This window comes from Rhinoderma darwinii, chromosome 1, assembly GCF_050947455.1.
Source record: "Rhinoderma darwinii isolate aRhiDar2 chromosome 1, aRhiDar2.hap1, whole genome shotgun sequence".
Taxonomy (NCBI): Eukaryota; Metazoa; Chordata; class Amphibia; order Anura; family Rhinodermatidae; genus Rhinoderma; species Rhinoderma darwinii.
Window position 1 is genome coordinate 237778869 of NC_134687.1, and position 12635 is coordinate 237791503.

The 12635-nt window shown below is 43.8% G+C and overlaps 1 protein-coding gene across 1 annotated transcript in view; it reads left to right on the forward strand.

Annotated features, from left to right (window-relative positions):
- The first annotated feature begins 1321 nt into the window (after positions 1-1321).
- Positions 1322-12635, forward strand: part of TMPRSS9 (transmembrane serine protease 9) — a 217765-nt gene continuing 206451 nt past the window's right edge. Inside the window, exon 1 of the mRNA XM_075862948.1 lies at positions 1322-1449. The gene's annotated coding sequence lies outside the window, so the exon portion shown is untranslated. The remainder of the gene's footprint in view (positions 1450-12635) is intronic.

Sequence of the window (12635 nt, forward strand, 5' to 3'; positions counted from 1 at the left end):
TAAATGTCGGGAAGGTGTTAAGATAAGACAAAAACTCTGTCTGCCTGTAGCTGCCACTAGGGAGGGCTGTGCAGCTTACTGAACCATAGATCGAACCACTCTAAAGATATATTAATTAATCAACATAGAATTTTGAAGCTTAATCCAATATGGTGTTAAAAGGTGGACGTTCACTTTAAGCTGACCCTAAGTTTCTGGGTACAGAGAAAACCCCAAATCTCAGATCTCCAATTGTGCTGTGAGCTGACATCAAGGGTCCTATTCTTCCTTTCTTTAGAGCGAAGGATAGGATCATATAGTCACAAGAAGAGCTTAGCTGTCTATAAATCATGTAGTTATCAGACCAACCAATTGAATTAGGCATAATCGTAAACTGTCGATGGCCAGCGTAGTGTTTGTTTTTGTTGTGTATTTTTTACTGAACACAACCAAGACTGGCTCAGATGCTGATAAACTATGTAAATGAAATCTGCTGTGAACAGGGTATTTAAAAAAAAATTATATTTAAAATAAAACCCCAGTTATAATTTAATGTTACCATGACGACAACCTTATAGGACACGAGTAAAGATTGCAAAATTAACTCTTTCATTTTAATTAGGCTACATGATGGATCATTTCTACCTGCGATTTTTAACCTTTCCCTACTCTAAAATTAGCTTTGTTGAAACAAGACTGTGTGCAGTAGTTGCAGTAACAGACACAGCTTCATGGACAGGATTGGTGCTGTGTCGGATATTGAAGTGAAGGGGCTGCAGTTTCTGGTGATCATGAGGGTCCCTTGGTTGATCAATGTTGTATCCCAGAAAACCCTGTTCGTAGATGCTACCATGTAGGAACCATGTTAAGAATAGCACACAGATTTCAAACTGTAAAGTTGGGGAGCACAGACAAATATTACGGGATAGCTGAGAATTTTATTTTGATGTCAAGCTACAATGGAACAAATTTCACATATCTACCTAATCATTTGACAGATATGTAAATGCTGGAAAAAAGACTGTGCAAAAATATCCAGTGACATTCAAAGATATAAGAAAACAAAATAGAAAAAGACCTAAACAAATACAATTAAATATATTTCTAAAATAGTGCCCGAGGAATATCCTTTTTAAAGTCCTTAGTCTGAAGTTTCTTGTGTTATTCTTTCTTTTTTTTCATACATCAGTACCTTACAAGCTTTTCCCAGGACAGATCCATTCAATCTTTTACAATCCAAGTAGATGTATTCCCTTCCAAAGCCAATCCCATGTAACTCTGAGTTCTGAATATTCATAGATTGGAGAGCTTTCTGCCCCCTCCCCTCGTAGCACAAAAAGGATCGACTCAGGTAACGAAGACAGTCAATGCAGCAAAGGACTTTTATGGGACATAGCTGTGGTGTTTGGAACTGTCCTTTTAGGATACAGAAGGTCTTTTCTGTACAGAGCGCACACTCAAGCTGTACAGGTGAGCATGTTAATTTTACTATTTATTAGAAATAATTATTTAGGAGTGTTTTTACAAATGACTGGTCAGCCACTGATGATATTGGTTAAGATGACAAAATGTACACAGAAACTACTAAACTTACTTTATCATACACAGTGAAATACCAGTGCTCGAACCTTTTTACTTAAATGTATCTGACAGTAACTTGTCTTATTGACTGCTACAATATTTTGTCATAGTAAATCAAGTTCTCAGGTATGTGGGGGTTAAGTATATAAGAGAAGCATTCCTATTAACATGCTTTTACATTATACAGCTAATAGATTAACATGGACATTGATGTGTAGAAATTCTACAATACGTATAATAGCTAACAAAACATTAACAAAGAATTTTTCGTAGATTTCAATACTATTAGTCGGTAGGCCAGACATATCTTCTCGCGGTATATGGATTCCTAGGTGTTTTGCTGCATACTAGTTCTTCACATCACTATCCTCCACTTGTCGCTTTTTTGCTATTAACTCACTATGTGCCTCTAAAAATTCTGCGATCGTTTAATTGATGTAAGCTTATGGTGGACATGCATCAACACATGTAAATAAATACAATGCCTAGGGAAAATGCACACATGTCGTATAGTGAATATAATCTGTCAGTTTTCCACAATTATTGCTTGAGAAAAGACTGCAATATAATTGTATAAAAGGTAAATCTTAGTGACATAAATCACTCTTCACTAAGTTTCCTCTTCTTCAGGGGTCACCACTCTACCCTAGATTCTCAACCGGTGGGTACATGCCACGTCACTAGGGGGTACTCACATTGTGTTCATGCTGTGCTTTGAATAGGCAGCACAGTCTATATATATCATAACCTTTGAGAATTTGATGTAATATGCTTTAGGTAGGGGCTATTGAGAAAGAATTTTGCGAAACACTTGATTAGACACCCCATAATCCTCTTCCGCTTAAAGCCATATAGTATTGTAATGTTTTTATCTGCCACTGTAGACAGCAGATGCACTATTTGTGATTTTTCAAATCTATAAGATTTATTATTCTGGTTATAAACTGGTGTTATTTGCTTTGCACCACCGCCATTAATGCCCGGTCTGTGCCAAGTAAAGACGAGGAACACGGTGATTGGTTTATACGCTCTCCATTCTTCTACACGCATGGCATTCTTCAGAATTAAGTACAGAGAAATACATGGAGAGATCACACGTACACTCCTACTCTACCACTTTTGTTCTTAAAATTTGCTATTTAAGAAGCTTCACCTGGGCATCAGGGAACTAACTGATAGCTACTGTACATCTGTTTTTATAGCTTGGAAGACCCTGCAGCATAATTCTTAAATGGGTATTCTCAACTGAAACATTCATGGCATATCTTCAGGCTATTCCATGGATATCTGATAGATGCAGGTCCTAATTCTGGAACCCACACTTATCTCCAGAACTGGGATCACCCGAGCCCATAGCCACCACATCCAAGTAAAGAGTGAATAGAGAGGTGCTGATGCATGTTCCTATGGGATTGCTAGGCTGTTTCTGTAACTCCCATAGGAATGAATGGACATTATTTTTAAAAGCAGGTTGTCCCAGCAGTGGATCCCTAGCAATCATAGGGAATGTCTCATATATATATTTTTTAAATTGCCTATTTTTATTAACAATTTCCAAAAATACATATACAAACCCCAAGTATCCCACCAACCACTAACAAAAGTCCCCCACAACTAGAGAGAATTAATGTTGTGTGCACTACAAAGTCCATTGTTTATAAGAAGAAAAAAGTCCACTTAGGGTATGTTCACACAGGGCAGATATGCTGTGTAAAAGTACTGTGTAAAAGTAACTCTGGCCGAAAAACCACACCAAATTGTGGCGCAGTTTTTCGGCTGAAATGTCCACTGCAGAAAACAGCAGGTGAAAAAAATAAAAAGCTTATACTTACCCGTAGTAATGGTGACGTGTTCCTCTGACGTCCTGCAACTCGGCCTTCTGGGATGACATGTGATTGGCTGCAGCAGTCACATGGTATTAAATATCATCCCAGGAGGTCGGCCTAGACAGAGAAGCATAGAGAGACAGAGTAGCATAGAGATCTTGGTAAGAATAAGCTTTTTTTTTTTTTTTTTTTCGGAGTTGCCGTTTTTGCGGTGGAATTTCAGCTTTTCTGCTGCAAAAATAGAAACATCTGCTATTTGTTATGGGTTTTACCACCCTATTGAATTCAATAGGGGAAACCCGCAACAGAAAACCAGCTATTAAAAAAAAATTAAAAAAAAAAAAAAAAGCACCGCGGGGCAATTAATGAACGATTTTTTGAGGGTGGATTTTTTATGCAGCTTGTGGATTAAATTTGCTGAAATCTCATCCACTCTGCTGCTACTGTATTATGCTGCGGATTTTCCACAATGAAATCCGTTGCGGAAAATCCACAGTGTTTACGCTACGTGTGGACATACCCATAATCTTCCAATAGCAACTGAAAATTGGCTGTGCCAGTCTTTTGAATAAATTGCTATAGTACCCATCATAACCCAAGAGCAAACCAGTGTCAATTGGTCTCTAATGATTGGGTTCATAAAACAGTCGTGTATGTTTTTCATCATACATATCATAATCATAATGAGAAACCAAGCATACTTAAAGAGGCTCTGTCACCAGATTTTGCAACCCCTATCTGCTATGGCAGCAGATAGGCGCTGCAATGTAGATTACAGGAACGTTTTTATTTTTAAAAAACGAGCATTTTTGGCCAAGTTATGACCATTTTCGTATTTATGCAAATGAGGCTTGCAAAAGTACAACTGGGCGTGTTGAAAAGTAAAAGTACAACTGGGCGTGTATTATGTGCGTACATCGGGGCGTGTTTACTACTTTTACTAGCTGGGCGTTCTGATGAGAAGTATCATCCACTTCTCTTCAGAACGCCCAGCTTCTGGCAGTGCAGACACAGCCGTGTTCTCGAGAGATCACGCTGTGTCGTCACTCACAGGTCCTGCATCGTGTCAGACGAGCGAGGACACATCGGCACCAGAGGCTACAGATGATTCTGCAGCAGCATCGGCGTTTGCCGGTAAGTCGATGTAGCTACTTACCTGCAAATGCTGATGCTGCTGCAGAATCAACTGTAGCCTCTGGTGCCGACACGATGCAGGACCTGTGAGTGACGTCACAGATCTGCACTGCCAGAAGCTGGGCGTTCTGAAGAGAAGTGGATGATACTTCTCATCAGAAAGCCCAGCTAGTAAAAGTAGTAAACACGCCCCGATGTAACACACATAATACACGCCCAGTTGTACTTTTACTTTTCAACACGCCCAGTTGTACTTTTGAAGCCTCATTTGCATAAATACGAAAATGGTCATAACTTGGCCAAAAATGCTCGTTTTTAAAAAATAAAAACGTTACTGTAATCTACATTGCATCGCCTATCTGCTGCAATAGCAGATAGGGGTTGCAAAATCTGGTGACAGAGCCTCTTTAAAAAGGATACAAACAAAATCATTGACAGGTATTAAAGCAACCTTAACCGTTGTCTCACAAGTTCCCTGGATGAAAATCTTGAGGAGTCAATTCATGGCGACCATAATTTGTTGAATTTAGCATTTTCCGCTCTTGTCATATGAACTCCCTTCCCCAAATTCAATAACTAATTTATTTTAGTTCTAAACTCCCGCATAGATGGAGCCTCCACTTCCAGCCAGTGCTGTGCCACCAATTTATGCATATATAGCATCCGCACCACTGCCACACTCTTAGACTCAATAAGTGCCAGGTTATCTACATAGCCCAATACACAGAGTGACATTAGCCGAATATACATCATTTATGTCCACCACTCCACTCCAAAATGAGGGCAGCTCCACAGTATATGTACTAGCTTAGCAAACTGCATCTGACATCTAGGGCATAGCGAATCAGACCGCACTTCAATATCACACAGGAATTGAGGAGTTACATACACTCAATGCAATCGTTATAAATGAGACAATCTATGGGGCAACTCAGGTAACTTTTCTAGTATTTCTTGCCAATGCCCATCATCGATAGGACCAATTTCACACTCCCATTTTACTTTACTGTGTACTGGATGCTTAGCTAAGACTGCATCAAACACAAAGCTACATAGTCCTGATATAACCCCTGCTGATGAGCGTGTATTGGCTATAAAGTGAATTCTTTTATTTGAGGTGATTCCTGGACCTGTATCAGTGATCTCGGCTTGATAGCCATGCCTAAACGGCAGGAATTTGTAAAACTCAACTTGTAATAATGCATATTTCTCTTGTAATTGTGAAAACTCTTTGAGCAGGTGACCAACCACAACATGAGACAGTCTCCTAATGCCCTTCTGTTGCCATCTCTCAAAATCCTCCAATAAAAATAAACTAAAGAGCCATGGAGTATCCCATATCGAGGTGTATTGGTTAGCCCCCTCAACTGACTGTAGTTCATGAACCTTCCACCAAAATTTCTGCATGAGCTGAAGAGTAGGTGTGTGAATTGCCGACGTCTTAAATGTATGTGCTTCCAACGCTTGATATAAGTATGTGGTACTACAGTACCATTGCAATAACCTTTATTGTGAACCAACCACACCCTCCTCCTAACACCAAAGATGTTGAAACTGAGCTCCGAGAAAGTATGCCTATGGGTTGGGGACTGCTAGGACTCCCTCTGTCTTTCCCCTTTGTAACGTTTCTAATTCAAAACGGGCAGTACCTCCACACCAAATGGCGCTTCGAAAAAGATAATCTGGTAAGGTTCAATTGCTCGTAATCCAGAGGAGAGAAAGAGAATGTTATTCCAAAATAAGTGGTGGCAGTGGCGGATTAAGTAAACCATAGGCCCTGGGCTGTTACCCAAACTTGGGCCCCCCTTCTCCACCGCCACCCTGTAACTATTGTTAACACTTCCTTTTTGTCCAGACATTAACAAATGGGTGTTACTACTCCCCTTGTCAAAAGGCTGTGTCCCCACATACTGACAGTCTCCAACCATCGCTGACAGTATCGCACCGTGTAGGGACACATTCTCCTGACAAGGGGAATAGTAACACTTATTTGTCTATCAGTCCTGGACTGCACAAAGACTTTGTGAAATACAAGGATTTCCTATAATAAACATGTAAGTAGAGATGATAGATTGTCTATAAATCAAGTGACTCACAGGTGACGACGTAGTTTTTTTACTCTTTTCTTCTCCATCCAGTCCAGACTTCATGACGACTTTTCCCGGCCATGACCCATTTCTGCAGAATTTGCCACTCAGATGTCTTTGGCTCCTCACTTTTCCAACATTTCCACACCTACAAACAAAGATAATATTATCATGGTGCCACACACTGTGCCCCTAAATATAATAGCACCAAACACTGCACCCCTGAATAAAATAGTACCAAACGCTGGGCCCGTAAATATTATAGCACCATAGACTGCGCCCCTGAATATAATTGTGTCAAACACTGTAGATCGCACCACACACAGCCCCCTGTAGATAGCGCTACACACTGACCCCTGTAAATAGCGCTACACAGTCCTCCCCCTCTGTAAATAGCATCACATAGCCCTCCCCCTCTTGTATATAGTGCTACACAGCAATCCCCCTTAGATATAGTGCTATACAACAATCCCCCCTTGTATATAGTGATACACAGCTTCTCCCCCCTTGGACCTGCAGCTCTTGTAATTGCTCAGTATAATGTCCCCCATAGCTGCCCCCACAGTATATTGCCACCCATAGCTGCCCAATACAGTATAATGCCCTCCATAGCTGCCTCTACACAGTATAATTTTCCCCTTAGCTGACCCTACACAGTATAATCCTCCATAGCTGCGACACAGTATAATGCCCCCATAGCTGCTACACAGTATAATGCCTCCATAGCTGCGACACAGTATAATGTTCCCCATAGCTGCGACACAGTATAATGCCCCCATAGCTGCTACACAGTATAATGCCTCAATAGCTGCTACACAGTATAATGCCTCCATAGCTGTGACACAGTATAATGTCTCCATAGCTGCTACACAGTATTATTCCCCCATAGCTGCGACACAGTATAATACCCCCATAGCTGTGACACAGTATAATGCCCCCATAGCTACGACACAGTATAATGCCCCCATAGCTGCGACACAGTATAATGCCCCCATAGCTGCGACACAGTATAATGCCCCCATAGCTGCGACACAGTATAATTCCCCCATAGCTGCGACACAGTATAATGCCCCCATAGCTGCGACACAGTATAATGCCCCCATAGCTGCGACACAGTATAATGCCCCCATAGCTGCGACACAGTATAATGCCCCCATAGCTGCGACACAGTATAATGCCCCCATAGCTGTGACACAGTATAATGCCCCCATAGCTGCGACACAGTATAATGCCTCCATACTGCTACACAGTATAATGTTCCCCATAGCTGCGACCACAGTATAATGCCCCCATAGCTGCTACACAATATAATACCCCATAGCTGTGACACAGTATAATGCCCCCATAGCTGTGACACAGTATAATGCCCCCATAGCTGCTACACAGTATAATGCCCCCATAGCTGTGACACAGTATAATGCCTCCATAGCTGCTACACAGTATAATGCCTCCATAGCTGCTACACAGTATAATGCCTCCATAGCTGCTACACAGTATAATGCCTCCATAGCTGTCCTACACAGTATAATGCCCCCTAGCTGTCCTACACAGTATAATGCCCCCATAGCTGTGACACAGTATAATGTCCCCATAGCTGTGACACAGTATAATGTCCCCATAGCTGTGACACAGTATAATGTCCCCATAGCTGCTACACAGTATAATGCCTCCATAGCTGTCCTACACAGTATAATGCCTCCATAGCTGTGACACAGTATAATGCCCCCACAGCTGCGACACGGTATAATGCCTCCATAGCTGCTACACAGTATAATGCCCCCATATGTACGTACCTAATAAAAAAAAAAACAGAATTACTTACCTATCCCGGTTCCCACACCGGTGGGGGATGCTTCTCCTCCTCTGCACTGTCCCGTGAGTGACTCCGTGCAGACAGACGCGATGACGTCACTACATCGCGCCTGCCTGTGCCGAGCCGCTCACGGCAGAGTGAATGCTGGGGCGAGGCTCCAGCATTCAACCCAATTGAATCTGCGTCCTGCGGACGCAGATTCAGTTGGAAGCGGGACAGAGTGGCAGTTAGCAGCGCTAGAGCGCTGCATAGTTTTTTAAGATTGTGTGCGGTTCGGGCAGCCATGGGCCCCCTGGGAGCCTCAGGCCCCGGGGCGGCCGCCCGAACCGCCCATATCATAATCCGCCATTGAGTGGTGGGCTGAAAGTTGTATCGGAATTTACCTATGCAGCTATCTACTCGATCTTTATTATCTACTAGTAGTAAAGCAGATTAAGACCAGATAATGTCCAGTCCTGAGTATTGGATAAATTGTTCTATTGTTTCTATTTCTATAGGGAGTGAGGTGGGGGCATTGTCGAGAAAGAGTAACAAATCATCGGTATATAAAGCCACCTTTTCCTCTATTTGTGCTCATTTGAAACCCGCTATTTCTAAACGTTGACAAATGAGCTGCTATTGGCTCAATGGCTAATGAAAAAGAGCGAAGGGGACAAGTGACATCCATGCCGGGTTCTCCAGACTCTGTTAAACAGCAATTAACTCAACGTCTGGCCCTTGGATTCCCATAGAGTAGGCGGATCCAAGAGATGAACTGTGGTGACAGAACAAATTTCTGTAACAGTAACACCATAAGTATTCCTACTCAATGCTATCAAACGTCTTAGCGGCATCTAACTATCAAACAACCGTATCACCCGGATTATCAACTGCCAACTGAATATTTAAACTTAAAATTTAAACCGAGCCGGCATAAACCCAGATGGATCCTGGTGCATAATTGTGGATATAACCTGGAAAAGTAGGAGAGCTAATAAATTGGGCAACATTTTTACATCAGTGGGTAATAATGAAATAGCCCTATACGAGTCATGTGAAAGGGGTCCTTACCCGGTTACAGTAATACTATTAGGGCTTATTGCATTGAACTTGGCAACTCCACTTCCATCACAACCGCCTGAAATACTTACAGAAGTTGAGGTAACAAAACATCATTACATTTTTTTGTACAATTTTAGCGGAAGCCCTTCCATGCCCGGAGATTTATTATTAGCCATTGAAGTTACTGCCTCCTGTAATTCTTAGTGGGCCCTAAACATAATCCCTGTCCTCCTCTGACAAGTCTAAGCTTTGACATAGAGAAAGTTTGAAAATTGGGGAGAATACGGTCTGTGTTATATTCTATGCTTCCCTCTGTTTCCCTTATCGCAGCAATATAAGAGGCGCCTTTTGTGTTCTTGCAATAAAAGCCAGTAAGTGACCCGCCTTTTCCCTACTTCATCTTAGTATCGTTGCTGAAAAAAATATTTTCTCTTAATAGCAGCCACCTCTAGAACGTGCGTATTCTGGTCTTCCTTCCATACCAGTAGACTTGCCATATACCCATTAACTACATATGTCTCCTCGGTAGTTTGAACCCGCTCTCTTAGAAAGTCCCCAAACTGGCGTGTTTTGACATTAACTCTGCTGATTGCTTAAATCAATACACCCCTAAGAGTCCTTTTACACCAGCCAATTACAGCCGTATAAACGAGCGCCGATCAACTAGACAGCTCGTTGATCGGCACTCGTTTGCTCCTTTCACAAGTTACAATTAGTAATGTATGGGGACAAGCGATCGTTACTATGATCGCACATTCCCATGCATTTCCATTATGTCGGCAGCACATTTCCCTGCTTACACAGAGAGATGTGCTGCCGACAACAATAATATTTTGCACTGCATAAACTATACGATCAGCCGATGAATGAGTGTCTGCTCGATCATTGGCTCGTGTAAAAGGGCCTTATGGCAGGCTTTCATGGCATCTTAAAGAAGATGTACACCTAGTGTTATAAGCAAAGTGGTCTTGTGTAGTATTCGTCCCCAGCAAACTATCTATTATGTCTCGGTTTGTGGGTATGTGGATCCACTAGGCCGCACCGCCGTAGCAAGGAGGCAGCTGGCCAAACAACAGGGAACCCCAGAAATACAAAGTCCCGCACAAGGGTACCTGGATAGTCCAGACAGTAGCCGCAGCTCTGGCACGGATGACAGCAGGTGCCGCAGGTTGCGCCAGATGTGGCGAATCCCTCAGGTCATGGCAGATGACACAGGACGTGGCGGATGACACAGGTGCCGCAGGTTGCGCCAGACGTGGCGAATCCCTCAGGTCATGGCAGATGACACAGGACGTGGCGGATGACACAGGTGCCGCAGGTTGCGCCAGACGTGACGAATCCCTCTGGACGTGGCAGATGACACAGGACGTGGCGGATGACACAGGTGCCGCAGACTGCGCCAGATGTGGCGAATCCCTCTGGACTTGGCAGATGACACAGGACGTGGCAGATGACATAGGTGCAGTAGACACGACTCCCACTAGTAGGCACAGGAACAAGAACACCGCACGGGATACAGGAACGGGTAACAGGGCACGGGTAACAACTGGAGCGGGGAAACACTAAGGGACCATTTGCAAGACAGACTTGGGGTATACTAACAATGCTCAGGCAAGGATCAGATGGGCTGGGGCCTTCTTATAATAAAGGAAATTATGTGTGTTGATGATGATGATTTCATACATGTGCGCGTGGTGGCCCTTTAAGAGCGGGCACAGCGGACCTCTTACGCCCCCTCTTCTTGGGACTAGAGCGAGAGAGGAACTTCTTAACGAGAGCAGGGACATCGAGGTTCTCCTCCGGCTCCCAGTACCTCTCCTCAGGACCAACCCTCTCCAGTCCACCAAATAGAGAGTCCTTCCTCCTACCCTCTTGCAGTCCAGGATCTCCCTCACCTCGAACACATCAGAAGAACCGCTGGGAGCAGTTGTGGAACAGGAAGTCTTGCTGTAGCGGTTCAGGACCACTGGTTTCAGGAGGGACACATGAAAGGAGTTGGGGGATTCTGAGGATAGGAGGCAGCCGCAGTTTATAGGAGACATGGTTAATCTGTTTCAAAATCTCAAAAGGACCAAGGAACCTGGGAGCAAACTTGTATAACTGCACCTTCAAACGAATGTTCAGTGAGGACAGCCATACTTTGGTACCTGGAAGATACTGCGGTGGCTCTCTTCTACTTGTATCCGCTTTTCGCTTCATGCGATTGACAGCCATCAAAATAGGGGACCGGGTCTGTTGCCAGATTTGCAGGAAGTCCCCAAATGCAGAGTGGGTACCTGAGAAGTAGTAGACACTGGAAGATGGACTCTAGGATGTTGACCGTATACAATGTAAAACGGAGTGGAAGTGGTGGACTCGCTTGTGTGGTTGTTGTACGAGAACTCGGCCCATGGAAGAAGCTGTACCCAGTTATTATGCTGTAAGGAGATGAAGTGACGGAGATAATTCTCCATGATCTGGTTGATCCTCTCGTCTTTGGACTGGGGGGTGATAGGCTGAGGAAAAGTCCAATCTCACATCCAGGAGTTTACAGAGAGTCCTCCAGAACTTCGAGGTAAGCTGAACTCCCCGATCGGACACAACGTGAAGGGGCAAGCTATGCAAGCGGAAGATGTGCTGAATGAAGAGACTCACCAGTCGGGAAGCAGAAGGTAGGTCGGTCAGCCGGATAAAATGTGCCATCTTCGAGAACCGGTCCACCACCACCCAGACAGTGTTGCATCCTGCTGAGGGAGTAAGGTCGGTGACAAAGTACATCGCAATGTGCTCCCAGGGGGCATTGGGTACAGGCAGAGGATGAAGGAGGCCGGCAGGCTTGAAGTGAGTAACCTTGTTAGAAGCACACACTGTGCAAGAAGAGACAAAGTCCACAACATCCTTGGGCAGGCTGGGTTACCAGAAGTGACGAGAAATCAGGTCTCGGGTTTTATGAACACTGGGGTGCCCAGCCAGTTTGGAACTGTGTCCCCATCTGAGAATTCTTCTCCTGTCTGCTAATCGAACAAAAGTCCTCCCCGGAGGGATGTCTCTAACCTGCAAAGGATTGGCAGTGATAATGCAGGACGGGTCTATGATAGTTTGAAGAGACTCCACTGTGTCATCTGTCTCAATTGACCTGGACAGGGCATCGGCCCTCACATTCTTGTCAGCGGGACGGTAGTGGAGCACAAATTG